The sequence below is a fragment of the Erinaceus europaeus genome, chromosome 7 (genome assembly GCF_950295315.1).
Source record: "Erinaceus europaeus chromosome 7, mEriEur2.1, whole genome shotgun sequence".
Taxonomy (NCBI): Eukaryota; Metazoa; Chordata; class Mammalia; order Eulipotyphla; family Erinaceidae; genus Erinaceus; species Erinaceus europaeus.
Window position 1 is genome coordinate 26,701,253 of NC_080168.1, and position 26,516 is coordinate 26,727,768.

Below are 26,516 nucleotides of genomic sequence, written 5' to 3' on the forward strand. Positions count from 1 at the left end.
ACTGCCTTTCAATTTTTAATGTGTCAGTGGCTTCAATTATTGTCGATCTCAGGCTGGAGAAGCCAACTGCAACAAATAATGTAAAAATAATGGATGCTTTGGGATCCCTATTTTTAGAACTTTAGTATTAATCTCCTTTTTAAGTTCAGACAGCAGTATGGGGGGGTTACGGCTGAGGGCGGGGCGGAAGGCTGAGATCCAGAGAACCCCAAGTACTGCTGGCAAGGGTGGCCAAAAAAAAAACAACCATGTAAAACAAAAGTACATGCGTTAGTACTCATTTCAACCCAGTGTTTCAGGATGATAGCTTCCAAGTGACTGTTACCTTACTGAAAAGGGTTAAAACTGAAACAGTTTTCTAACACCAGCTTCCCTTTTACGAGATCCTAACAGTTTTTATGAAAGTTGTTGCAAATATGTTTTTCTTAGCACCCCCATCTCCCCCCTCCACTTCCAAAGAATGTATTTCCATGACTACCGACTTAAGGAGAGGAGGGAAAAAGAAAAAAAAGAGGGTGAGACCAAAAAAAAAAAAATCCTTAAAAAGCACGAGTTCTCATCATCTCAACTCTGCAGAAAAGAAGAGAAAAAAAGTTTTCCCCAGTGAAGTGGGAGCAAGGGGTGGGGTGGAGGGTGAAAAGAGGGCAATGGATAATAAAATGCAGTCCGAGAGGAAACCTTTGCATCCAACTTTATTGCACAAAGAGTGGAGAGAAGTGCGGGCCGGGCGCTGCAGCGCTTCCCCTCCCGGAGCGGAGCGGAGCGGAGCGGGCACGGCGGGCGGCGGGCACCTTCACCTCCGCCGCCCTGGGCCGCCGGCGGGCCCGGCCGGGCCGGGGGCGAGGCGGGCGGCGAGGGCCGGGCGAGGCGCGCGGGGGTTAGCGGAGCGGCGGCCCAGGCGGGCGGCCTCCCCCGGGGCGGCTTCGCGCTCCCGGCTGCTCGCCCGGCTCGGCCCGGCCCGGCCCGGCCCCGCGGCGGCGGCGGGAACGCGGGCGCCAGCTCCGCCGCGGCCGGCCGGCAGCCCGCACACACCCCCGGCCGCCGGCTCCCACCCCGCCCGCCCGCCGCCCCCCGCCATGAGCGCCGCCGCTGGCTGCAGGCAGAGTCGCTGCCGCCCCGGCCGCCGCTGGCTCCAGTCCGCCGCCATTATTCTTTGTTCGCTGCGAGCGGCGGCGATGTTGTGGGGCTCGGGCGGAGGCTCCATCTTTACCGCGGCCCCTCCTGCGGGGGGAAGGCCCCGAGCGCGGGTGTCCGGCGCCTCCCCGTCCCCCCTCCGTCCCCCCGGCTCTCTCCGGCTCCTGCCTCCTCCTCCTGCTCCTCTTACCGGTGGTACAAGCTCCTCCGTCACTGCTTTCGTTCGCGGCCCGGATCTCGCTGGAGTTTTATTCTCTCCCCCACGTAACACACCGCGTCAAACTACACCTCCGCCGCGTCACTCACCAACACTCCGCTTCTCCCAGCCGCCCGGGCCACAGGCAGCAGCAGCCGCCGCCGACTGAGGAGCCGCAGCCAGGGAGCCAGCCAGCGCCGCCCAGTGCCGAGTGCGCAGCGGCCGCGTACGGAAAGAGCCGAAGCCTCTTCGGAGGAGCTCGAGCGACCCCGCCCCCCCGCGCTGGAGGCGGAAAGTGCCGAACGTCTTCGGGTTCCCTCGACCTGGGCGCTGGGATTCCACCCAGCAGAGCGAAGGCGGCGCGCGGCCTGCATGGGCTGGGGGAGGAGTGTGATCCGCTGCCCACCGAGAGGTGGTGCGGGTTCCAACGAGGCAGCGGAAATTTGAAGGAGGAAGCGGGTTGCAGCGTGGGCCAGAGTGGGGAAGTCCCAGGGCGTGTAGACGGCCGCTGGAAACCCCCTGCTCTGGCCGGGCCCTGCGGTGGGCGCTAGGGAGGCTGCGGTGGGAGGCGGCCCCGGAGTTTTCAAAGCTGCCGGCAGCTGCGGCTCGGCGGGCGGACGCGGCTGGCTCCCGAGTCCCCGAGCTGGCGGGAAGGGCGTCTGCGGCTCGGCAGTCGCCCCCGGGGTTGGGGTGGCCTGGCCCGGGATTGGGGTGCACCGGCCCTGGGTTGCACCAGCCCGGGGTTGTGGTGGCCTGGCCCGGGAGTTGCAGCGGCCCGGGGTTGGGAGGCCTGGCCCGGGGTTACAGCATCCCTGGGCTTGGGTGGCCTGGCCGGGTGTTGGGGTGGACTGGCCCTGGGTTTCACCAGCCTGGGGTTGAGGTGGGCTGGCCGTGGGTTGCACTGGCCCTGTTGCACCGGCCTGGGGTTGGTGCTAGGGAGTCTTTCCAATCCGTGGCCTCTTGCAATTAACGGGGAAAATCTGGTCGCCGCTGGTGGAGCTATCCAGTTCCAGGGGCAGAGGTGGGGGTTGGGGCACCTTGTGAGGTTCAAACCCCCGCAGTAGCGCGGGCCGCCCTGGGCGATGGGTTGCATGGATCTTAGCCCCTCGGGGCTCCCGAGCACTGAGTTGCATTGGCTCGAGGTTGCTCTGCTGGTCACTAACTCTTTAAATGCCTCCCCCTCCACTGCCTGCCCGTCTTTCTTCTGTTGTTTGTTTGCTTGTTTTTTAATGGTGACGTTTATATCCCTGATGATTTTTTTTATTTTTTAAAAAATATTTTTATTGGGAGTCGGGCGGTAGCGCAGCGGTTTAAGCGCACGTGGCGCAAAACGCAAGGACCGGCGTAAGGATCCCGGTTCGAGCCCCCGGCTCCCCACCTGCAGGGGAGTCGCTTCACAGGCGGTGAAGCAGGTCTGCAGGTGTCTATCTTTCTCTCCCCCTCTCTGTCTTCCCCTCCTCTCTCCATTTCTCTCTGTCCTAGCCAACAACAATGATGACATCAATAACCACAACAATGTTAAACAACAAGGGCAACAAAAGGGAAAATAAATAAATATTAATATATATATATATATTATCTTTATTAGATAGAGACAGCCAGAAGTTGAGAGGGTAGGAGGGAGGCACACCTGCAGCCCTGCTTCACTCCCAAAGTTTCCCCTGCTGGTGGGGGCCCCGGGTCCTTGCGCATTGTAACTTGCACTCAACAAGGTGCGCCGCCCACCCACCCGGCTCATGCCAGTCTTTTTTTCTTTTCTAGAACTATCCTATGTCTCCTTTCAGCCCTCTTTCTGTGTACCCGTGGCACCATTTTGTACACTCCTCCAAACCTGACTGTGTGGCTTAGGTGGTCTCCAGGCTACTGAACGGAGGTCACTCAAGTCCATGCCGTTGCCTCTGCATTCTCTCTCTTACCAAACTGTAGTCTTCTCCCCTGAACCTTCAGTGTCCACTAATTCTTCTTAAAGCAAACCTGTCTTTAGGAAGTTGGACCAGAGGATGCAAATCTGAACTATACCCCATGGGACTTCCTGTTACAAAGTGTCTTGTTCTAATTTCTAAAGCCACTGCTGTTCATTGTTTTGGGGCTCAAGAGTGTCTTCTTCCCCTCCTCCCCCCTTCTGTCATTTTAATCTTTCCTTCTTTTCGCTCTGTATTTAACATGCTGAAGACTCTAGTTCCTTTTAAAAAAGACTGACCTCCTTAATCCCTCTCAGATAAGAATTCCAATTGTTGGGCTGGGGAGATGGCTAAATGGTTATGCAAAAGACTTTCAAAAACTCCAGGGTCAATCCAAGGCACTACCCGTAAATCAGAGTTGAGCTGTACTCTGGTATAATAAAAAGTTAAAACACTTCCTTGCCTTATGGCTCTGGTTGCTCTTTATCTCCTTTATCCAACTCTTAGATAGCGGAATCCTGCGTCCCGGACCTCTGAATCCCACTACAGTATACTAGCTGTCCAAATATCAGGAGTTTCAAGTGCCCTCTGGTCAAAGACTTTCCAACTCCTAATTTAGGCCTGGGCCTTGCTCTTGAACTCTGGACTCAGATTTCCATTGGCTTTTGTAAGGTTTTTCATTTGACTGACTGTGGCTTGTCAGATTCAAAATGTAAATGGTATTCCCTCCAAAGACCTCCTTGCATTGTCCCTGTCTAGCCGTCAAAAACATAGACCACCGTGGTCCAGGAGGTGGTGCAGTGGCTAAAGCATTGGACTTTCAAGCATGAGGTCCTGAGTTCAATCCCTGGCAGCATATGTACCAGAGTGATATCTGGTTCTCTCTATCCTCCTATCTTTCTCATTAATAAATAAATAAAATCTTAAAAAAAAAAAAAAAAAAGTAGACCACCTCCAATGCATGGCAATTATTTACCTTCTTTAAAAAAAAAAAAAAACCAAATCAGTGACTTTAGTCTCTATGTTCATTTTTTAAAACTTCACCCTAGTTTAAGCTACCTTAATATTTTTCTTAAAGTCTTATATTTGACATACAGGTTCTTCCAAACTGCTCCTACTCATTCTAATCTGTTTTCTTTTAAATTTGTATTAGTGATTTGATAAAATTATGGGATTTAGTTCCATACCACACCCACCACCAGAGTTCTGTGTTCTCCCCTTTTCTGGTCTGTTTTCCACACTGTAACAAGAACAATGTTAATAATAATAATAGAAATCTGATCAAGGCACTGCTGTGGAAAAAAAAAATGGGTAAAGAAGGAGAATGATTTCAGGTTCCCTATTCAGTCTTGTGAAAATAAGCAAGTTTCCTTTGTTCTGACCTAGGAAGGCTGTTCAAGACATTCCCTCCCCCACTTTACCTCCAGTCTCCTTTTAACAGAAAGTCCTTTCAAACAACAAGGGTAATATTACACCCCAGTGAGGTTCTGGCTTCTCATCTGAAACTTTCTCGTTTATGAAAGAATTAAAATCAGTTTACAAAACAGAATGCTAGTAAGTCTTCCACCCTTCAGTTTGAGTTTCCTCTTACCTAGGAAGAGATAGAAGCCTCAGAGATAAGTACCAGATATTCATATATTCTGCCTCACATCTTGTACCTTCACAGACAAATATTTTTTTATTTAAACAAATATTGTTTTACTATACTAGTATAGTACAGAGTTGTATACTATATTGTAGACAGTAGTATACAATTACTAGTAAATTGGCTATATGATGTAAACTTCAATCTTGATAAAAATTTCTCCCCTGTAGTCTATAAAATAGACCTGTTTCAAAGGGGCTGAAAAACAGTCCTTACCTGCTGATTTTAGTACCAACTCTGAGATTAAATGCATGTCCTTCTTTCCCTCCAAGTAGAGGTGTTTTTTGTTTGTTTGTTTGTTTGTTTTTGCCTCCAGGGTTATTGCTGGGGGCTCGGTGCCTGCACTACAAATCCAAAATGCTCCTGGAGGCTGTTTTTCCCATTTTGTTGCCATTGTTGTTATTGTTGCCACTGCTGTTTTGTTTTTTTAATTTCTTTATTGGGGGAATTAATGTTTTACAGTAAAGCCACTGCTGTTGTTGTTGGATAGGACAGAGAAACCGAGAGAGGAGGGGAAGATAGAGGAGAAAGAAAGACAGACACCTGCAGCCCTGCTTTGCTGCCCATGAAGCGACTCCCCTCCAGGTGGGGAGTCGGGGGCTCGAACCAGAATCCTTACAGTAGTTCTTGAGCTTTGCACCATGTGTGCTTAACCCACTGAGCTACCTCCCGGCCCCCACTCGTATTTTTTTATTAGTGATTTCGTAATAGTTTACAAGATAACAATAGGGCTTTATTTCCACACCACACCTACCACGGTTCTGTGACGACTCACTGCAATAACAGTCAGTTCCTGCCTGCAATAACAGTGATTCTCACAGTCTTAGAGACAATTTGGTGGGATTTTTTTTGGCTTTTTTGGAGGGGATGAGTTCATGTGCTTCTATTCAAATAATGATGATATTTTATTCAACACCATCCTACTTAGATTCCTTAAATGACTGCCATTCTCTTTGAAAACCTAATTCAAGCTCAGCACAGAGACCAGACCCTCTGCCATGTATATTTCTCTTTGTTCTTTTTTCTTCTCATCCTCCTGTTTCCCCACCCCCACCCCCCAGTTCTCTATGCTCCAGTTATGTCAGACTTCTCATTTTCTCTTTTTTCCCCTCCTTCCTATAGGTTCTCACATCAGCAGTTACACATATCATTGATCTGCCAGGAATTCTTTTCTCTAACTGCCCCTCCCACCTTAAGTCATGTAACAATTTCTGCTGCTGCGCATCATGCTGAATATGGTCATCCCTCACCTACCTGCTGCTAGGGTGCACAGCCAGAGCCATCAGCCTAAAAGGTTTTGTTTTGTTTTTCTTCTTCCTTTCTTGTTCTTTCATAATTGGCCTTGGACTCATCCTTAGTTACCAAAAGCAGGATAATCAAATCTCATAAATCAGGGTATTTATTTGTGAGCGGAGTATAACCCCCTACATGAAGCATCCCAGGATTACTCACAATATCTAATGCAATGTAAACACTATGTAAAAAGTAGACATACCGTTTATATTCCACATATGAGTGAGATCATTCTGTGGCTGTCCTTCACAACTGAGTATACAAATGTGAAAAACACAAAATGTCAACATATTTCCAAGACCGGGAGAACTCTAGTGGTTATCTATAGAGATGGGGATAGGGACACAGATCTTCTGTGACAAAAGTGGCAGAAAATAAAATAAATAACTAAATAAGATACATTAAAAAAAAAAGTAGATGGGCCGGGTGGTAGTGCACCAGATTTAGTGTACATGTGATAGTGCTCAAGGACCCAGGTTCGAGGACCCAGTCCCCACCTGCAGGGGGAAAGCTTTGTAAAGTGGTGTAGCAGTGCTGCAGGTGTGTCTCTCCAATCTCCCCTACCGTATAGATTTCTATCCAATAAATAAAGATAATATTTGTTAAGGGAATAGTAACAAGTCTCTACATGTTCATTCCACATACATGCAACCACCATAAATCTGACCTTATGATTTATATTTTCAATCCAATGTTGATTGGATCTGTGGAGATGGGCTTTATGAATATGGAGGGTCAAACTTAATTGTTTAGTGTCTGTACGGTCTCTGGATACATGGACTGCATCTGCCTTGTTTACCACTGGTTTCTATCCCTCCCCTCTCACCCCAAACACGGCCAGCAAAATGTCTAGAATATAATGTTGATTGAACAGTTAGTATCTGTGTGGTCCTGGAAACAGCTTCTTACTATTTTGGGGTTCAAATCCTACCACAGTCATTTATTTACCAGCTCTGTGACTGGGCCAATTGTCAATGATAAAATTACGCTTTTTTTTTTCCCTATCTGTAAAATTAGGATGGTGATAGCATCTGCATGATAATGTGTTTGTGGGACAATGTTGGCATAGAGTAATCGTTAAGAAAAACCTTGGGCTGAGTGGTGGCACACCTGGTTAAGCGCATGTTTTACAATGCGCAAGGACCCGGGTTCAAGCCCCTGGTCCCCACCTGCAGGGGGAAAGCTTTACGAGTGGTGAAGCAGGGCTGCAGGTGTCTCTCTGTCTCTCTCCCTCTATCACTCCCTTCCCTCTTGATTTCTGGCTGTCTCTATCCAATAAATAAAGATAATAAAAAAAAATCTTGTCTAGCAGGGCGTCAGGCAATAGCGCAGCCGGTTGAGTGCACATGGCGCAAAGCGCAAGGACTGGCATAAGGATTCAGGTTCAAGCCCCTGACCTTCCACCTGCAGGGAGGTCACTTCACAAGCCATGAAGCAAGTCTGCAGTTGTTTGTCTTTCTCTCCCCTTCTCTGTCTTCCCCTCCTCTCTCCATTTCTCTCTGTCCTGTTCAAACAACATCAATAACAACAATAATAATAACAGCCACAACAATGATAAAAAAAAAATCTTTCCTAGGTTTAACTTGAATATCTCATGGGTATGTCAAGTACATTTTCAAAGTGATCATTATTCTCTTGTTCTTATTATGACCCTATATATGATACCTAAATCTTGAATTTTTCTACTCATAGCTTATACTTGTTATCCACCAAATTTGGGGATTTTATTTTATTTCTGGCTCTCTCTAGAGCATCAATGCTCTGGAATGACTCTCAAAAAGAAAGAATGAGTGGTCCAGGAGGTGGGACAGTGGAGATAGCACTGGACTCTCAAACATGAGGTCCTGAGTTTGATCCCTGGCAATACATGTACCAGAGTGACATCTGGTTCTTTCTATCTCCTCTTATCTTTCTCAATAATAAAGAAATAATATCTTTTAAAAAAATAAAAAGAAGAATGAGATGGACAGGCCAAGAGAGAAAAAAAGGAAAGAAACCACAGACAGCACTGAAGCTTCCTTCAGTGTGGTGGGGGTTGGGCTCAAGCCTGGCTTACGAAGTGCAGATGAGAAAGCAGCCCATTCTCGAGAAATTTTGCCTTTTAAACATCGAATATTATCCCTTTCTCTTCACACTGACCTTCATTTTTTTTTAATATTTATTTTATTTGTTTATTCCCTTTTGCTGCCCTTGTTGTTTTATTGTTGTAGTTATTATTGTTGTTGTCGTTGTTGGATAGGACAGAGAGAAATGGAGAGAGGAGGGGAAGACAGAGAGGAGGAGAGAAAGATAGACACCTGCAGACCTGCTTCACCGCCTGTGAAGCGACTCCCCTGCAGGTGGGGAGCCAGTGCTCGAACCGGGATCCTTATGCCGGTCCTTGTGCTTTGCGCCACCTGCGCTTAACCCGCTGTGCTACAGCTCAACTCCCCTGACCTTCATTTTGACCCTGTCACTTCAGTTCTTATTTTGCTAGCTTCCTGAGTGTTTTCTGATATCAAGTCCACTTGTCACACCGATCAGACTCAAGTTGTTAAGTCATGCATTCTCCTTCACTTATGCCCTCCTGGCTTTGTCCCCATCTAAGTTAGTCACTCACTCGCTCAGTCATTCGTTCATGGGAAAGTAATTTTAATAAATATTCCAGATATGTGCACCAATCTCCCAGTGTTCTATATTCTCTTTTAGCATCTTCAAAAAACACAGGAGTCAAGAGTTTCAGCATCCATTTTTTTGTTTGTTTATTTTGTTTCGTTAGTTTGTTTCTGGGTCTTGGTAGGGATTACCTCCTATTAGACTCAATTTTTCAGTTAAAGAATATGATCATAGGGGCCAGGTGGTGGCACACTTGGTTGAATGCACATGTTACAATGCACAAGGACCCAGGTTCAAGCCCCCTGTCTCCACCTGCAGGGGGAAAGCTTCATAGGTGGTAAAGCAAGGCTGCAGGTGTCTCTGTCTTTATCCCTCTCTATCTCCCCCTCCTCAATTTCTGGCTATCTCTATCCAATAGAGATAATAAAATAATTTAAAGAATATGTTCATAGTACTATAATGCCATAGAATTAAATAGATAGGCGCTATCTTCAAGAGGTCCAGAAGAGGAGGAAGAGCTTGTGATGGTTATAAAAGACTTCAAGGAGAAGGTATTATCTGAGAGCTTCTCTAACCACAGCTTCCTTTTCCTGTTATTTTTTTTTCTCTTGCTTCGACTGTTGAATCTAATTTTCACCATCACTAGGAGCTCAAGTTCCATCAACCATGCCTCTTCTAGTTCATCACCTCCCATAACTTAATGTGCTTTCTTGCTTGAGAGTCCAATTCTTTGTCCAATCAATTTGCTTTCTTTCTTATCCTCAAGGCTGTGATGATCTGTTTCATTTGTTTTAAAGATAGCTATTAAACACCAACTTTGTGTCATGTACTCTTCTAAAAACTGGGAATCCTGCTTTGAACAAAGTATTCCTCCACTCTCAAAGGCTCTGGCATCTATTTTGTTCACTTCTTTGTACTCTCCTTCAGTTTCCAATTGAAAATATTGTCTAGTCTGACAACTCTCAGAGTTTTATCTTTCCAACAACTCATTCTCCCAAACTCAACCCTCAACTACCTACTCACAGCTCCACTTGGATGTTAGCTGATTCTGAGATTCCGCAAGGAACCAGAACCTAAAGCAAAAGTTTCTCTGTTGTTTTCTTTATAGAAAAAAGTACAAGCTCCCAGAAATGAGGTGGAAGCAGAAGAAGTTAAATGTATCTTTCTCAGGCTAGCAAGACAGCTCACTTAGACAGTGCTTTTTTTTTTTTTTTTTTTTTTTTTAAGATTTTGTTTATTTATTCATGAGAAAGATAGGAGGAGAGAGAAAGAACCAGACATTACTCTGGCACATGTGCTGCCAGGGACCGAACTCAGGACCTCATGCTTGAGAGTCCGATGCTTTATCTACTGCACCACCTCCTGGACCACAGACAGTGCTTTTGCTCTATCAAAACTCTATCAGTTTCAAGCCCAGTCCCCACCACACTGAAGGAGGCTTTAGTGCTGTGGTGTCTTGCTTTTTGTATGTGTCTCTGTCTTTCCATCTGGGAAAATCAACCTGAAGTGGGGAAGCCCAGTGACAAAAGTCACTTTCTCATGAGAGTTCCTTTTGCAGAATAACACCCAGCTCACTCACCAGACACATCCTGTACTGACTGTTGTTTTTTGATGACAATGATTACTTTCGAGCATATTATTTTGCTAGTTTTTATGCTGTTTTGTTTTGCAGCTCGAGGACCTCATGCTTGCATGATTTCACTCCTCACTGCTATTTCATAGAGAGAGAGAGAGAGAAAAGTGTCTTGGCTCTGGAGGAAGCCCCATAGAATCTCCCCTGTGGTGGGACTTGAACCTGAGCCATGTGCATAGTAAGGCTCATGCCCTACCGGAAGGATTGCTGTTTCTCTGACTGGACTTTTTTTTTTTTTTTTTTTTTTTTACATTTATTTACTTATTTTCCCTTTTGTTGCCCTTGTTGTTTTATCATTGTTGTGGTTATTATTATTGTTGTTGTTGTGGCTGTCGTTGGATAGGACAGAGAAATCAAGAGAGGAGGGGAAGACAGAGAGGGGGAGAGAAAGATAGATACTTGCAGACCTGCTTCACCACCTGTGAAGTGACTCCCCTGCAGGTGGGGAGCCGGGGAATCTAACCAGGATTCTTACACTGTTCCTTGTGCTTCGCACAAGCAGTCCCTGCACTTGTGCCACGTGCGCTTAACCCGCTGCATCTGACTGCCCCCCTTTTGTTTCATAGAGACAGAATTTGAGAGACAATGGGGGGAATAGAAGTGGAGAAATTAGAAAAAAAAAAGACACCAGAAGTCCTATTTCATCACATGTGAAGCATCCTCCTGCAAGTGGAGCTTGAACCCAAGTCCTTGTGTACTGTAATGCACTTGTGTGGGAGAAGTTTGCCAAGCAATGAAGCACCCTTATAGGTGTCTCTCTACTCCTTCCTCCCCTTTCAGTTTCTCTCCTATCAAGTAAGCAAAATAAATAAATAAATAAATAGTGGGGAAAATGGTAGCTGAAAATGATGGATTCACCGTGTAGACACTGACACCTAGCCATAACCTTGGTGGTAAGAAAGAAAGAAAGAAAGAAAGAAAGAAAGAAAGAAAGAAAAAGAAAAAACATGCACAAGAGCCCACCTCAATCCCCTGACTCCCAACTGCAAGGGGAAGCTTCCCAAGTAGTGGAGTAGTGCTGAAGGAAGGTCTCTCTCTGTCTTCCCCTTCTTTCTCTCTTAGAAAAGGTGGAGGGGAGATTCGACTTCCGGAGGCGGAGCTACGAGCAGCAGATCGCTTTCTCTCCTCTCCTCTCCTCTCCCGGATCAACTAGGAATACCAAAGGAGACCACCCGGACCGAAACAAGACAGGACTAGAATGACCACAGAAACCCAGTAAATCACCCGTGAGTACAAACACGCGTGGCTGGTGACAGAGAGGAGAGAGGGGCCTAAGGAGAGATTAAGTGACTGCTAACAGTTCGACAGTCTGTCAGTGGAGACACCACCTCCAGTCTGCTCCACCAACAAGGGGACAGCTGAAGGGAGGAAAGGACTCCCCAGAGACTCACCAAGTACAACTCTGAGTCTCCATTGCTACTACCCTCAGAATCTGGAGCAGCAACAGGGAGGGACACCAGGGCACAGAGATCTAACCGGGAAACTCAGGAGAAGACCTATACCTCGGTGGCATAGCTGAAGGGCTGTGAAAGTCTCTTTGCATAACCACTGGATTATCTCTGCCACACCCTGCTTTATCTCTTGGTCAGGAGTCATTGATTAAGCCAAGAAGCCTATTGATAGTTTAAAAGCCCTCAGGCTACCATAGCCTACAGGGGAAAAAAAAAAAGGCTTTTACACCACTGAACTCCAACTCAGGGATTGAAAAAACTGTTAACTTATATAAAATGGTTAAAACAACAAGAAAAAATAATGGAGACTCGAACCAGGACAAGAGTCCAGCTAAAAGTCCTCCAGAGGGCGAAGCACAAAACAACGAGTTCAACATCCAAACATTAGCTAAGGAAATAATAACAGGAGTGAGTAAAGAATTTGAAAAAATTGTAATCAGAACTGCAGGAACAACAAATGAGAATATGGAAGAAAATTCTAATAATCTCATGGTTATTAGAGAGCTGAAAGCTGAAATTGCTGAGCTAAGAAGGCAACTAGCTGAACAAGCTAAAACAGTATCAGAGCAGGGCAACAAAATAGATGAACTCCAGAAAGCAGTAGAGGGCAGAGAGAATAGAATCAATGAGGCTGAAGACAGAATTAGCAAGATTGAGGATGAATTAGAGACAACTAAAGAAGAAGTAAGAGATCTCAAAAAGAGATTAAGAGATGCTGAAAACAACAACAGAGTCCTATGGGATGACTTCAAAAGAAACAATATACGCATTATTGGCTTACCAGAGGAAGAAAGAGAAGGGGAGGAAGAAAGCGTTCTCCAGGCCATAATAGCTGAAAATTTCTCTAGTCTAGACAACACCAAAGACATAAAGATTCAAGAAGCCCAGAGGGTCCCAAACAGAATTAACCCAGACCTAAAGACACCAAGACATGTCATACTTAGATTGGAAAGGAATAAGGATAAAGAAAGGATCCTCAAGGCTGCAAGAGAAAAACAAAGAGTCACCTACAAAGGAAAACCCATAAGATTAGCAGCAGACTTCTCCATACAAACACTACAGGCCAGAAGAGAATGGCAAGATATCTATCGAGTGCTCAATGAGAAAGGCTTTCAGCCAAGAATACTATATCCTGCTAGATTGTCATTCAGACTAGATGGAAGCATCAAAACCTTCTCAGACAAGCAACAGTTGAAGGAAGCAACCATCACCAAGCCTGCCTTGAAAGAAGTTCTGAAAGGTTTCCTATAAACAACCAGACCACCACAAATAGAACACATATCAAAACACTCTAAAACTCTACAAGAATGGCGTTAAAATATCTTCAATCTTTGATATCAATAAATGTGAATGGCCTGAATTCACCTATTAAAAGACACAGAGTAGGAAGATGGATCAGAAAACACAACCCAACAATATGTTGTCTACAGGAAACTCACCTAACGCAACAAGACAAACACAGACTTAAAGTGAAAGGATGGAAAACTATCATTCAAGCCAATGGCCCACAAAAAAGGACAGGAACAGCTATTCTCATATCTGACATGATAGACTACCCTATGATCCTGCAATTCCTCTCCTGGGGATATATCCTAAGGAACACAACATATCTATCCAAAAAAAATCTGTGTACACATATGTTCTTGGCAGCACAATTTGTAATAGTCAAAACCTGGAAGCAACCCAGGTGTCCAACAACAGATGAGTGGCTGAGCAAGTTGTGGTATATATACACAATGGAATACTACTCAGCTGTAAAAAATGGTGACTTCACCGTTTTCAGCCAATCTTGGATGGACCTTGAAAAAATCATGTTGAGTGAAATAAGTCAGAAACAGAAGGATGAATATGGGATGATCTCACTCTCAGGCCGAAGTTGAAAAACAAGATTAGAAAAGAAAACACAAGTCGAACCTGAAATGGAATTGGAGTATTACACCAAAGTAAAAGACTCTGGGGTGGGTGGGTGGGTGGGTGGGGAGAATACAGGTCCATGAAAAATGATGAATGAAATAGTGGGGGTTGTATTGTTGAATGGGAATCTGGGGAATGTTATGCATGTAAAAAAAAAAAAAAGAAGTAGAAATGCAAAGCAGAAATTGACTGAGTTTGGAGTATGGCACCAAAGTAAGAAAGCAGAAGTACACTAGAGTTTGCAGTGAGTACCTCCCTAATACTTCCTCTCCACTTTTCCAAGCTTTGGGACCAGGATTGCTCAACAATTTGTTTGGCTTTGTATGTTAACTCTCTTTTCAGTCACCAGGTTCCAGGTGTCATCAGGATGCCGGCCAGACTTCCCTGGATTGAAGACACCACCAATGTGTCCTGGAGCTCAGCTTCCCCAGAGACCCATCCTACTAGGGAAAGAGAGAGGCAGACTGGGAGTATGGACCGACCAGTCAACACCCATGTTCAGCGAGGAAGCAATTACAGAAGCCAGACCTTCTACCTTCTGCAACCCTCAATGACCCTGGGTCCATGCTCCCAGAGGGATAGAGAATGGGAAAGCTATCGGGGGAGGGGGTGGGATATGGAGATTGGGCGGTGGGAATTGTGTGGAGTTGTACCCCTCCTACCCTATGGTTTTGTTAATTAATCCTTTCTTTAATAAAAAAAAATAAAATAAAAAAAAAAAAGAAAAGGTGGAGGGACTGAGTGGTGGTGCACCTGGTTGAGCACACATATTACAGTGCACAAGGACCCAGGTTCAAGCTCCCAGACCCCCACCTACTGGGGGAAAGCTTTGCGAACTGTGAAACAAGGCTGTAGTAGTCTCTCTTTTTCCTTCTCTATCTCCCTTTCCCCTCTTGATTTCTCTGTCTCTCTCCAATAAATAAATGCATAAATGGAAAGAAAGGGGGAAATGGCATCCAGGAATGGTGGAGTCATGTAGGCACAAAGCCCCAGTGATAACCTGGTGACAAAAAAAAGGGGGGCCCTGGTGGTGGCACGAGTGTTACAGTGCACAAGGATCCAGGTTCGAACCCTTGGTCCCGACCTGCAGGGGGAAAGCTTCACAAGTGATGAGGCAGGAATGCAGGTGTCTCTCTGTCTCTCTCCCCCTCTGTTACCCTCTTCCTCTTGATTTCTAGCTGACTCTATCCAATAAATAAAGATAATAAAAAATTCAGAGCTTCAGGCATGAGAGTCTTTTGCTGTCTCCCCAGTCCAGATTTCCCGTAATTTTAATGTAATAGATACCAATAAGTATTTATGTATCAGGAAACAATTAAAAATATTTTTTCTAAATCTTTAAATTATATTTATTTATTATATAGCGACAGCCAGACATTGAGGGGGAAGGCGGTGATCGAGAGGGAGAGAGACAGAGAGACATTTGCAGCACTGCTTCACCACTCACAAAGCTTCTCCCCTGCAGGAGGGACTGGGGACTCAAACCTGAGTTCTTGCACATTGTAATGTGCACTCAACCAGATGCTTCACCGCCTGGCTCCGACAATCTAAATTCTTATTCCTCTGTAAGAACAACAAAAGAATGACTCATGTTCCCACTTCTTCCTTCTTCTTCTTTTTTTTATTTATTCCCTTTTGTTGCCCTTGTTGTTTTATTGTTGTAGTTATTATTGTTGTTGTCGTTGTTGGATAGGACAGAGAGAAATGGAGAGAAGAGGGAAGACAGAGAGGGGGAGAGAAGGATAGACACCTGCAGACCTGCTTCACCGTTTGTGAAGCGACACCCCTGCAGGTGGGGAGCTGGGGGCTGGAACCGGGATCCTTACTCCAGTCTTTGTGCTTTGCGCCACCTGCGCTTAACCTGCTGCACTACCTCCCGACTCCCATGTTCCCACTTCTAAATAGTTAATTACTGAATTCACTTTTGTCCCTGCTGTGTGCGTGTACCTCTTTTAATACTTATGTTGTAATTATTAATTTGCTTATTTTAATCTTTCATTGGACCATGAACTCAAGTTTTGCTTGTTTAAAATTGTATCCTTAGTAACTAGTATATAATAGGTACTCATTAATGTTCCACTTCCCTAGGTTTTGTCCTATACTACTAGTCATTTTTCTCAGTTTTCCTTGTTCACTGACGTTTTTATTGTTGGAACAGTCCAGGCTCTATCCAGGGGTCTCTTCTCTTTGGTTCTAATACTCTTTCCCTTAGTTACTATATTCATCTTATTTTTTTCAGTATAGTGAGTATTCTCACAGATTCCTAGTCCCAGATCTAGACTTGTATGTCCAACCTGAACTTTTTTCCTTTCGTTTTATTTTATTGGGTCGAGACTAAAGAGAGGAAGGGTGGGAGAGAGAGAGAAGGAAGATAAATGGGAGAGAACTGGGCTAGGTGGTGGTGCACCTGGTTGGGCACACGTGTTAATAATCTGGTTGGGCACACGTGTTCAGGCCCCTCGACACCACCCACAGGGGAGCAGCTTCGTGAGTGGCAAAACAGTGCTGCAGGTGTCTCTCTGTTTCTCTTCCTCTCTATCTCTCCCTTTCTTCTCTATGTCTGACTGTCTCTATCAAATAAGTAAATAAAGATAATTTAAAAAAACTAAAATGCTTTTAAAAAAAGAAGAAGAAGAAAGAAATGGAGAGAGAAACTCCCGCAACACTGCTTCATCACTTGTGAAATTTCCCCTTTGCAGGCAGGGACTGGGAGTTTGAACTCGAGACCTCTGTAACATGTGTTCTCAACCAAGTGTGCTGCCACCTGGCCCCCTAAATTGAAATTTTCAACTGTACGCATTACTTGGATGTTTAATTTACCTCTTCATTTTGTTGGTTGTTGGTCTCTCCGTCCTTCAAAATCCTTCCTAGCATCTTCTTTATCTCAGTTAATCATAGCTCCATCATTTGTACTGCTGAGGATGACTCAGCAACCCTTTCACACTCATTATCTTATCTGACCAAATCCTGTTCTTCTGTCTTCAAAATGTATTGCTATTCTCATTGAAAGCACTTTAGTCCAAGCCACTGTCAGTTTTGGCTGGGACCTTCTATCAGTCGCCTTGAACCTTCATTCTGCTCTCCACACAGCAGCTGGAGTGAGCCTGTGAAAACAAAAAGGAAACCACACCATCCCAAAGTGTGCAGCAGCTCCCCATCTCCCGCAGAATAAAAGCCTCTCTCATCTCACTGCCTGCTGTACTTCCCTACCAGTTCTTCTTTCTGTATTTAGAAAGATACATACAGAGAGACAGAGACTGGAGCACTGCTCATCTTTGCCTTGTGGTGGTGCTGGGGATGGAACCTGGGGCCTCAGAGCCTGAGACATAAAAGTTTTTTGTTTTTTCATAACCCCACTGTGGTATCTCCCCAGCCCCTTTTCTACCTTTCTCTGCTGTATCACTGAGGTCAAAATGCTGTCCCTCAGACACAATTTTTTCATTACTAATTTAGTAGTAGTTTATAAGATTATAAGATTACAGAAGTATACTTCCACCTGTACCCACCACTAAAATTCTGTGCCCTTCTCCTTCCTCTCCCTCAATAATAACCATTATACTTCTCAGAAAGTCTTAGTGGCCGTTTGGTCCTTTTTTTGGTTTGTTTGCAAGTTAACAAATTTTAAATTTCAGTATTCTATTTTGTTGTTAAAATTCGTAAGGCTCTGGCCGGGCGGGCTGGCTTCACGGGCGGGTAATAGAGACGCGGAGACAACGGCTGGGCAGGGAAGCTGTATTTCTTTATTCATGAACAACGATTCATAAACTAAGACAAACTAATCACCAAACAGAACTCTGCTGTCTCTTTGCGGCGGCACAAGCACTCTCTCTTACTCTCGAATTCAAGAACCCTCCAACTCTGGAACTCTGGAACTCTCGTACTGGGGAACCCTCTGAAACTCTGGCACTCTCGAACTCAGGAACCCTCTCGGAACCCTCTCTCGGGGTTCCTAGGGGCAGGGCCAAGCGGGCCCGCGAAATTAACTGGACTGATCCAATTCTCTTGGCGGGGGAGGGCTAGAACAAACCAATGTAAAGCATACGACAATTCCCCCTTTTCTTTTTTGGTTTGTTTACAAGTTAACAAATTTTAAATTTCAGTATTCTATTTGTTTTAATTATTTTATTATCTTTATTTGTTGGATAGAGACAGTCAGAAATCGAGGGGGGGAGATAGAGAGCCACAGAGACACCTGCAACACTGCTTCACCACTTGCGAAGCTTTCACCCTGCAGGTAGGGACTGGGGGCTCAAACATGAGTACTTGTGCATTATAACGTGTGCTCAACCACGTGTGCCACCACCTGGGCCCCCCACCACCATATTCAACTTATAAGCAAAACCATTCAGTAATTGTCTTTCACTTCCATTCTTACTTTACTAAGCATAATCACCTCTGGTTCAATCCACTTTGTCCCAAAGATACAATATAGTGTGTCCTTTTAAACTGCTGAATAGTATAACAGTAGGTATATGTCCCATAATCCCTTTATACAGTCATCTGCCAATGAGCGTTTAAGTTGCTTCCACACCTTGGCAACTGTGAGCAAAGCAGCTGTGAATATAATGGTGCTTATGTCCCTTCTAATTAGTTGTTTTTATGTCCTTTGGCTATTTGCCTAGGAGTGGCATTGTGAGATCATATGGTATTTCCATTTTCCTTGTTTTCCAAAAGGGGCTTCACTAACTTGCATTACTACCAACAGTATAACAGAGTCCCCTTTTCTTTTTTTTTAAAAGTATTTTATTTATTTTATTTTCGAGAGAGATGCAGAGAGAGTAAGGCACAGAGAGAAATACCAGAGCACCGCACAGCTCTGGCTTATGGTGGCGTGGGGGATTGAACCTGGGACTTTGGAGCCTCAGGCAGGCATGAGAATCTCTTTGCATAACCACTATGCTATCTACCCCCACCAGAGTCCCCTTTTCTCCACATTCTTGCCAGCACTTATCATTTCCTGTTTTGATGTAGGCCATCCTCATGGGTGTGAGGCGATGTCTTATTGTGGTTTAATTTGCATCTCTCTGGTGATAAGCGAAGTGGAATATTTTTTCATAAGTCTGTGGGCTGTCTGTATATCTTCACCAGGAAATTGTCTATTCAAACCTCTTGCCCACTTCCTAAAGAGTATTTATTGGGGCCAGGCAGTAGTGCAGCAGGTTAAGTGCACATGGCGTGAAGCGCAAGAACCAGCAGAAGAATCCTGGTTGAAGCCCCCGGCTCCCCTTCTGCAGGTGGTGAAGCAGGTCTGCAGGTGTCTATCTTTCTCTTCCCCTCTCTGTCTTCCCCTCCTCTCTCCATTTCTCTCTGTCCTATCCAACAATTACGACAGCAATAACAATAATAATATCGACAACAAGGATAAAAAAAATCAACAAGGGCAAAAAAAAAAAAGGGAAAAAATAGACTCCAGGGGCAATGGATTTATAGTGCAGGCACCAAGCCCCAGCAATAGCCCTGGAACCAAAGCAAAAAAAAAGTATTAATTAATTTATTTTGGGTAGAGACAGAGAAATGAGAGGAAAGGAGGAGATAAAGAGGGACAGAAAGAGAGACACCTGCAGCACTGCTTTACCACTTGTGAAGCTTCTTTCCTACAGGTGGGGACCAGGGGCTTGAACCTTGTGCACTATAACCTCGATCCTTGTGCACTTTCAACCAGCTACACCAGCATCTAGTCCTCTTTTAATTGGGTTATTATTATTATTAGCCTCCAGGGTTATTGCTGGGGCTCAGTGCCTGCACCATGAATCCACTGCTTCTGGAGGCCATTTTTCCCCCTTTTGTTGCCCTTGTTGTAGTCTTGTTGTAGTTATTATTGTTGTTGTTGATGTCGTTCGTTGTTGGATAGGACAGAGAGAAATTGAGAGAGGAGGGGAAGACAGAGAGGGGGAGAGAAAGAGAGACACCTGCAGACCTGTTTCACCGCCTGTGAAGCAACTCCGATGCAGGTGGGGAGCCGGGGCTCGAACCGGGATCCTTATGCTGGTCCTTGTGCTTTCTGCCACATGCGCTTAACCCGCTGTGCTACCGCCTGACCCCCTATTATTATTATTTTTTAGCCGTATGTTTTTTTTTTAAAGATTTTATTTATTAATGAGAAAGATAGGAGGGAGACAGAACCAGGCATCTCTATTGCCTGTGCTGCTGGTGAATGAACTTGGCACCTCATGCTTGAGAGTTCACCACTGCACTACCTCCTGGACCACTTGTATGATTTCTTTATAGATGTCTAATATTATCCTCTTGTCAGATGTGTGATGTGCAAATATCTTCTCCCAATTTCTGGATTGCCTTTTTATCTTTGTGGAATTTTCTTTCAACGTATAAAAGCTTTTCAGCTTGATGTTAGTTATATTTTTGGTTTCATATGTCCATGGGGTTGAGTCTCCAAATGCATCTTTGATCTTAAGGTCCTGAAGTATCCACCTATGTTTTCTTCTATGTATTTTATAGTTTCAGAACTAATATCCAGATATTTGACTCATTTTGAGTTAATTTAGATGTATAGTGTTAGGTGATGATCTAGTTTCATTTTTCTTGTGGGACTCCATTCAATAGTTTTTGCAAGGTTTGTCTAGTAGTGACAAATTCTTTAAGTTTCTCTGTGTTTGAAAACACCTTCGGGTCTGCTCAGTGGTGCACTTGCTTGAACATACATATTACCATGTGCAAAGACCCAGGTTCATGACCCTGCTCCTCATCTACAGGCAGGATGCAACATGAGTGGGGAAGCAGGTCTTCAGGTGCCTATCTTTTTCTGTTCTTCTCTACCTCCCCTACCCTCTCAATTTCTGTCCTATCAAAGTAGAAAGAAAAAAAGGGGGAAAACTGGCCACCAGATTTGGTGGACTCATAGCACTGGTACTGAGCCCCAATGACAACCCTGGTGGCAATAAAATATATGCACAAAACATGATTATTTCTCCTTATCTGCAACGTAGAGTACCATGGCTGGTAGTACTTATGTTGGAATGCTTTGCGTATGTTGTCCCACTCCCTCCTCTTGCCTCTAGAGTTTGTGTTGGGAAGGAAATCTGATGAAAGCCTACCTATGACTACCTATATAAGCTACTTTCTTCCTTTCCCTAGCAACCTGCAATATTTTTTCTCTAGCCTTGAGTTTTGGTAATTTTACAGTGATGTGTCTTGGTGTAGGTTGTTTTGGATTCAGAAATTTGGTTTTTTTCTGAGATCCCTGGATGTCTATGTTCTGAACATTGCCAAGATGCGGAAATCTTTCTGCTTCTGGTTTCTTTGACTATGGTCTCTGCTACCTTTCTCTTTTCTTCTCTCTTTAGCAATCTCTTTGGATTTCCTTTCCTTTCTTTCTCTTTAAGTATTTACTTATTTTTTTAAATTCATTTTAATGAAAAAGATTCAAAAAGAAAGGTACAGTGAGAGAGAAATACTAGACGACTGCTCAACTCTGGCTTATGGTTGTGCTGGGAATTGTCCCTGGGACCTCAGAGCCTCAGACAAGAAAGTCATTTGTATAGCCATTATGCTGTGTCCCCAGCCTGAAATTAGTCTTTCTAATGGAGTCTTCCATTTTATGGAGACTTGTATAATTTTTTCCTAGGCCTTTCTACTCCAAATTCTTTGAATTTAGAGTGTGTTCACTATATCCTCTATTCCTGATATTCTCTCCTCTGTCTCATGGACTCTACTTCCTAGATTGTCATTTGAGTCTGATTTGCATTCAAAATATCCTTCAGACTCTGTAACTCTGTCTGGAATTGTTCTTGTACATTTTCTATTGCCTTGTGGAGAAAAAAACACTCAAGTCCTGAATATGATACTCTATTTTAAGTTTAGGTTCTTGAATTGCCCGTTGATAAGTCCTCCCGTTGCGTATATTCCTGGGATTCATTTGTAGCCATTCTTTCTACAGCTCCAGCTTTAGTATTAATTTGGGATGTCAAAGTTTTTCTGTTCGTGCTTCCAGTGTGGTTGCTATTGCTGAGCCAGCTGGTGGCACTGTGGGTGTATTTTCTTTCCATCTGTATATTGTGGGGGGAGTGGTTGATATCAGTGAGGTAATTTGACTATATTGATACCTAAGAGGTGTGGGGAGTGTATCCAGACTTCTAGGGACTAGTGGTGTAGACACTGGGTTTTTTGGTTTGTTTTGTTTTGCTTGTTGTTTGTTTTCTCTCCCCCACCCCTGCATACATGAAAGAGTATTGCTCGTTTTCCAAGCCACTGCCTGGACTCAGTTATCCACAGGTATCTGTTGGGGGTGGATATGTAATGCATCACTTTACCATCGGTTTTTCATGGAGTTAATTTTCTGCCACACTGGTGAACCTTTGCCAGGATAGCTTAGCCGGAGAGAGAGACAAGGAACTTTTTCGGTGTGGTAACACAATTCTTTATTGATGCCAGTGCCCCAGAGTCAGGTGTGAGTACAGTGGGTTTAGGCCACGTGGTGCTAGAAAAATGGCCACCTCCCGCTATGCACGCCAGCCCTTCTCCAGGTCAGGCTGCGGAAGAGAAAAGAGAGTGAAACCAGGAACATAGCGGGCTTTTTAGGGTAAAAACGGTAGTGGCAAATCAGGAATGGGATTAGCTAGGAACAGGATTAGCTAAGGTGGAGAAAACAAGGCACTCTGGAAAGGTAGAAGGCTGGCAGGATTTATGTACCCCGCAGGCATGGGTGGGGATTTTTCAGGCAAAACAATGATTATGTAAATAGGCCATAGTATCAAGCAATGCAGGGGAGGTGGCATAATGCCCAACAAACCTTTTTGAGCAATCTTGTACTCAGTTTCCTTGAAGGCAAGGGTCAAGAACCTGAGATTCTTAGTTCTACCATAGCTCTGTGTTCCACTGTGTAGCCACCAAAATGGTGCCTGTGGCTGGCAAGTACACGTTCTTCTGAACTGGCACTCTTACCTCCTGCCCTCTTCCAACTACTGGCCATGCACATGCATGCTTTATCTCTGGCTATGTAGTTTTTTTCTTTCTTTCTTTCTTTCTTTCTTTCTTTCTTTCTTTCTTTCTTTCTTTCTTTCTTTCTTTCTTTCATATATATTCCCTTTTGTTGCCCTTGTTGTTTTTACTGTTATAGTTATTATTGTTGTAGTTATTGATGTCGTCGTTGTTGGATAGGACAGAGAGAAATGGAGAGAGGAGGGGAAGACAGAGAGGGGGAGAGAAAGATAGACACCTGCAGACCTGCTTCACCACCTGTGAAACAACTCCTCTGCAGGTGGGGAGCCGGGGGCTCAAACCGGATCCTTATACCCATCCTTGCCCTTTGTGCCACGTGTGCTTAACCTGCTGCGCTACCACCTGACTCCCTGGCTATGTAGTTTCTTTGGAAGTCTTCACTGTAGTTTGACGAGATCAGTGTGTTCTTCTGTTGGATTTCTAGTTGTCCCAAAGAGCTACTAGTGGCTGTTGTTAATTATAGCCATGCCTCTCTCCTCAAACACTTTAGGCATTCTCCTGAGGTATTATATGTGTTGTTTCTGATGGTTAGAATATTCCTCACAGACATTGTCCTGTTTCTTCACCTCCTTGGGTCTTTGCTCAAATGCCTCCATTCTGTGGAGTGCTCCCTAATTTACTCTAATAAAAATTGTTCACTTCACATCTCACCTCACTCTGCTTTTCCTTTTTCTCCCTCTGCTATTATATCTCCATAACATCAAACACTTTCTGGTATGCTACTAATTTTAACACGTTGATTGTAGAGCTTGTATCCCTAGAAACCGACATATACTAGATATTTAATATTTCCTGAGTGAAAGATTAAATGAAAGGTTACAGTTTGCCCAGCACTGGTCAAGGGAGAGGTGTCCTGCTCAGTTGATTCAAATATTGATCTACTTAATTGGTTGTCCAAGTGACCCCTGGAGGGCAGGAAGGCTTTTTTCATCATTGCATTTTAGCATCTAGAACAGTGTTGAATGAATATTAATTTCCTTGCATTTAGTTAGCATAAATAGTTCTCCTTCAGGGAGTCGGGTGGTAGCACAGCAGGTTAAGCACAGGTGGCACAAAGCACAAGGACCAGCTCAAAGATCCTTGTTCGAGCCCTCGGCTCCCCACCTGCAGAGGAGTGCTTCACAAGTGGTGAAGCAGGTCTGCAGGTGTCTATCTTTCTCTCTTTCTGTCTTCCCCTTCTCTCTCCATTTCTCTCTGTCCTGTCCAGCAATGATGACATCAATAACAACAACAATAATAACTACAACAATAAAACAAGGGCAACAAAAAGGGAATAAATATTTTTTTAAAAAAGTTCTCCTTCAGCCTAATAACCTCTGGATGAATGTGTACTTACTGAATTTCTGTACTTCTGCCTGAATCATGATGATTCCATTAAGATAATGCCTTAAAAATACATATATATATATATATATATATATATATATACATGTATATATCCCCTTTTTAACAAATTTATTTATGCATGAGAAAGATAGGAAGAGAGAAAGAATCAGACATCATTCTGGTACATGTGTTGTCAGGGATTGATCTCGGGACCTCATGTTGAGTATCCAATGCATTATCCACTATGCTATCTCCCACACCCCGATAATGCCTTCGTATGGGATCTGATTTTAGACTGGCCATGCTCTCTGCCACTTCTACCTTGACATCATATAATCTGAAAGTGTAAGGACTTCTAAACCTTTCTAATTCCCCCACATCCTAGAGTTAGGACTGAAGAACGGCCAATTGGCAAGATTCTGGTTGCTTCTAAATTTTTGTTGTTGTTTACCAGAGCACTGCTCAGCTCTGGCTGATGGTGGTGCAGGGGGATTGACCCTGGGACTTTGGAGTCCCAGGCATGTGAGTTTCTTTGCATAACCATTATGCTATCTGCCCCTGCCCGTTGCTTCTAAATTCTACTGATATTTTGAACACCAAATAGGAAGCTCTGCCCTGCTGCATTCTCACTTTCCTTATGACAGAAAACAGTGTCATGCAAACAAAGTCAAAGGGCCTGTTATCCTTTTAGAAATTGCAGACAAGACTGTGGTTGGCAGCAGGAACAAAAAGCAATGACAGGTGAAGACCTGAATGCTTACTTTGTGTCAGGTTCTGTTCTAGACACTTTTCATGTTTTAATTAGTTTAATCTCCATAAAAGTCTAATGGGGAAGGGAGTTGGGAGGTAGAGCAGCAGGTTAAGTGCATGTGATGTGAAGCCCAAGGACCAGAGTAAGGATCCCAGTTTGAGCTCCCGGCTCCCCATCTGCAGAGGAGTCACTTCACAAGCGGTGAAGCAGGTCTGCAGGTGTCTATTTCTCTCCCCCTCTGTCTTCCCCTCCTCTCTCCATTTCTCTGTCCCATCCAACAATGACAACATCAATAAGAACAACAATAATAACTACAACGACAATTAAAAAAAAAACAAGGGCAACAAAAGGGAATACAAAAAAATTCTAGTGGGAAAAATATTACTATGAAGGACCCTTTATAGAACAGTAAACTAAAACAGTGAGAAGTGCTGGAGAAACATCTCTCAGGACTGGTAAATGCCACAGTCAGAATGCCTACTCTTTTGATTACTGTACTCCACTGCCTTTTTGTCAAATGAAAAAGGAGAGGAACTTAGCATTTTTGTCAAATGAAAAGGAGAGGAGAGAAAAAAGAAAAGAAAAGAAAAGTAATTGGGATTCCATCCCTGTAATCCTGTCATTATGAAAGTACCATAGTAACCCAAGCAATTTCTTTGGCATCAGCCCTACTGCCATTTTTGTGTGTAAGAAACAGGCTAACTAGCTTCCCAGATACTTTGTCACTCATCTTAGGCAAGCAGACACCTTGGAACACTGCCAAACCACTGCTTGCATCTTGCCTTCACTAGCTCCTACTTTTTTGTTGCATTCTGCAGGGGCTTTCCCTAGAGCATTACTTAACTTTCCCGCCTCTCCATATCAACCCTATTCTAGTCTAGATGTCTAAACTTGGCTGTTTTTCCCATCTACTAATGTCCCTTACTTATTATTATTGTCTGGTTCTCTGCTAGGTTTTAATGTCTCCGAGGACAAAGATTTCATCTGCCTTGCTTGTTGTTCTGTCCTTACTAAATAATGTCTAGAAATTGTTTTCGGTGTCTGGCAATTGGAAGAGTTCAGTACAAATGTTCAGAATGATGAAAAGTGTTTTTTTCATTTTCTTTTTTTTTAATTTTCCCCCTCTCATATTAACTAAATAGTGATTTATATGACTATAAATTAATATGAGTGTACATAAACACCATTCCCACCAAAAGACTATGTCTCATCTCATCCTCCACTTTACCCACCACTCCGTGAAGCCGAACGTCCACCCTCACCCTCAACCCAGGTTTTTAAAAAAATATTTATTTATTTATTTATTTATTTATTCCCTTTTGTTGCCCTTGTTGTTTTATTGTTGTAGTTATTTTTGTTGATGCCATCGTTGTCGGATAGGATAGAGAGAAATGGAGAGAAGAGGGAAGACAGAGAGGAGGAGAGAAAGATAGACACCTGCAGACCTGCTTCACCACTTGTGAAGCGACTCCCCTGCAGGTGGGGAGCTGGGGGCTTGAACCAGGATCTTTGAGCTGGTCCTTGTGCTTTGCACCACCTGCGCTTAACCTGCTGCGTTACTGCCTGACTCCCTACCCAGGGTTTTTACTTTGGTGCCCTATTCCAAATTCAGTCAAATCCTGCTTTGAGTTTCCCTCTCTGTTTTTCTTTCTTTAGATTTTTTTAGGTTTTTTTTTTTCTTCTTTAGATTATGTGCAATCATAACCGTAACTTGAGCTGAGT

General features: G+C 44.1%; 2 protein-coding genes across 7 annotated transcripts in view; one reads left to right on the forward strand and one right to left on the reverse strand.

The window, feature by feature from the left end:
- Nucleotides 1-1,555, reverse strand: part of CREB1 (cAMP responsive element binding protein 1) — a 65,572-nt gene extending 64,017 nt beyond the window's left edge. For 4 of the 6 annotated variants that reach the window (XM_060194035.1, XM_060194037.1, XM_060194036.1 and 1 more), the window contains exon 1: nucleotides 1,325-1,493. The gene's annotated coding sequence lies outside the window, so the exon portion shown is untranslated. Of the gene's footprint in view, nucleotides 1-1,324 lie in introns of all 6 variants that reach the window. The other 2 variants (XM_060194034.1, XM_007520186.3) reach the window with 2 other exon arrangements.
- The window catches only part of METTL21A (methyltransferase 21A, HSPA lysine), a 131,379-nt gene that overhangs the window by 91,686 nt on the left and 13,177 nt on the right, over nucleotides 1-26,516 (forward strand). The window lies entirely within an intron of this gene.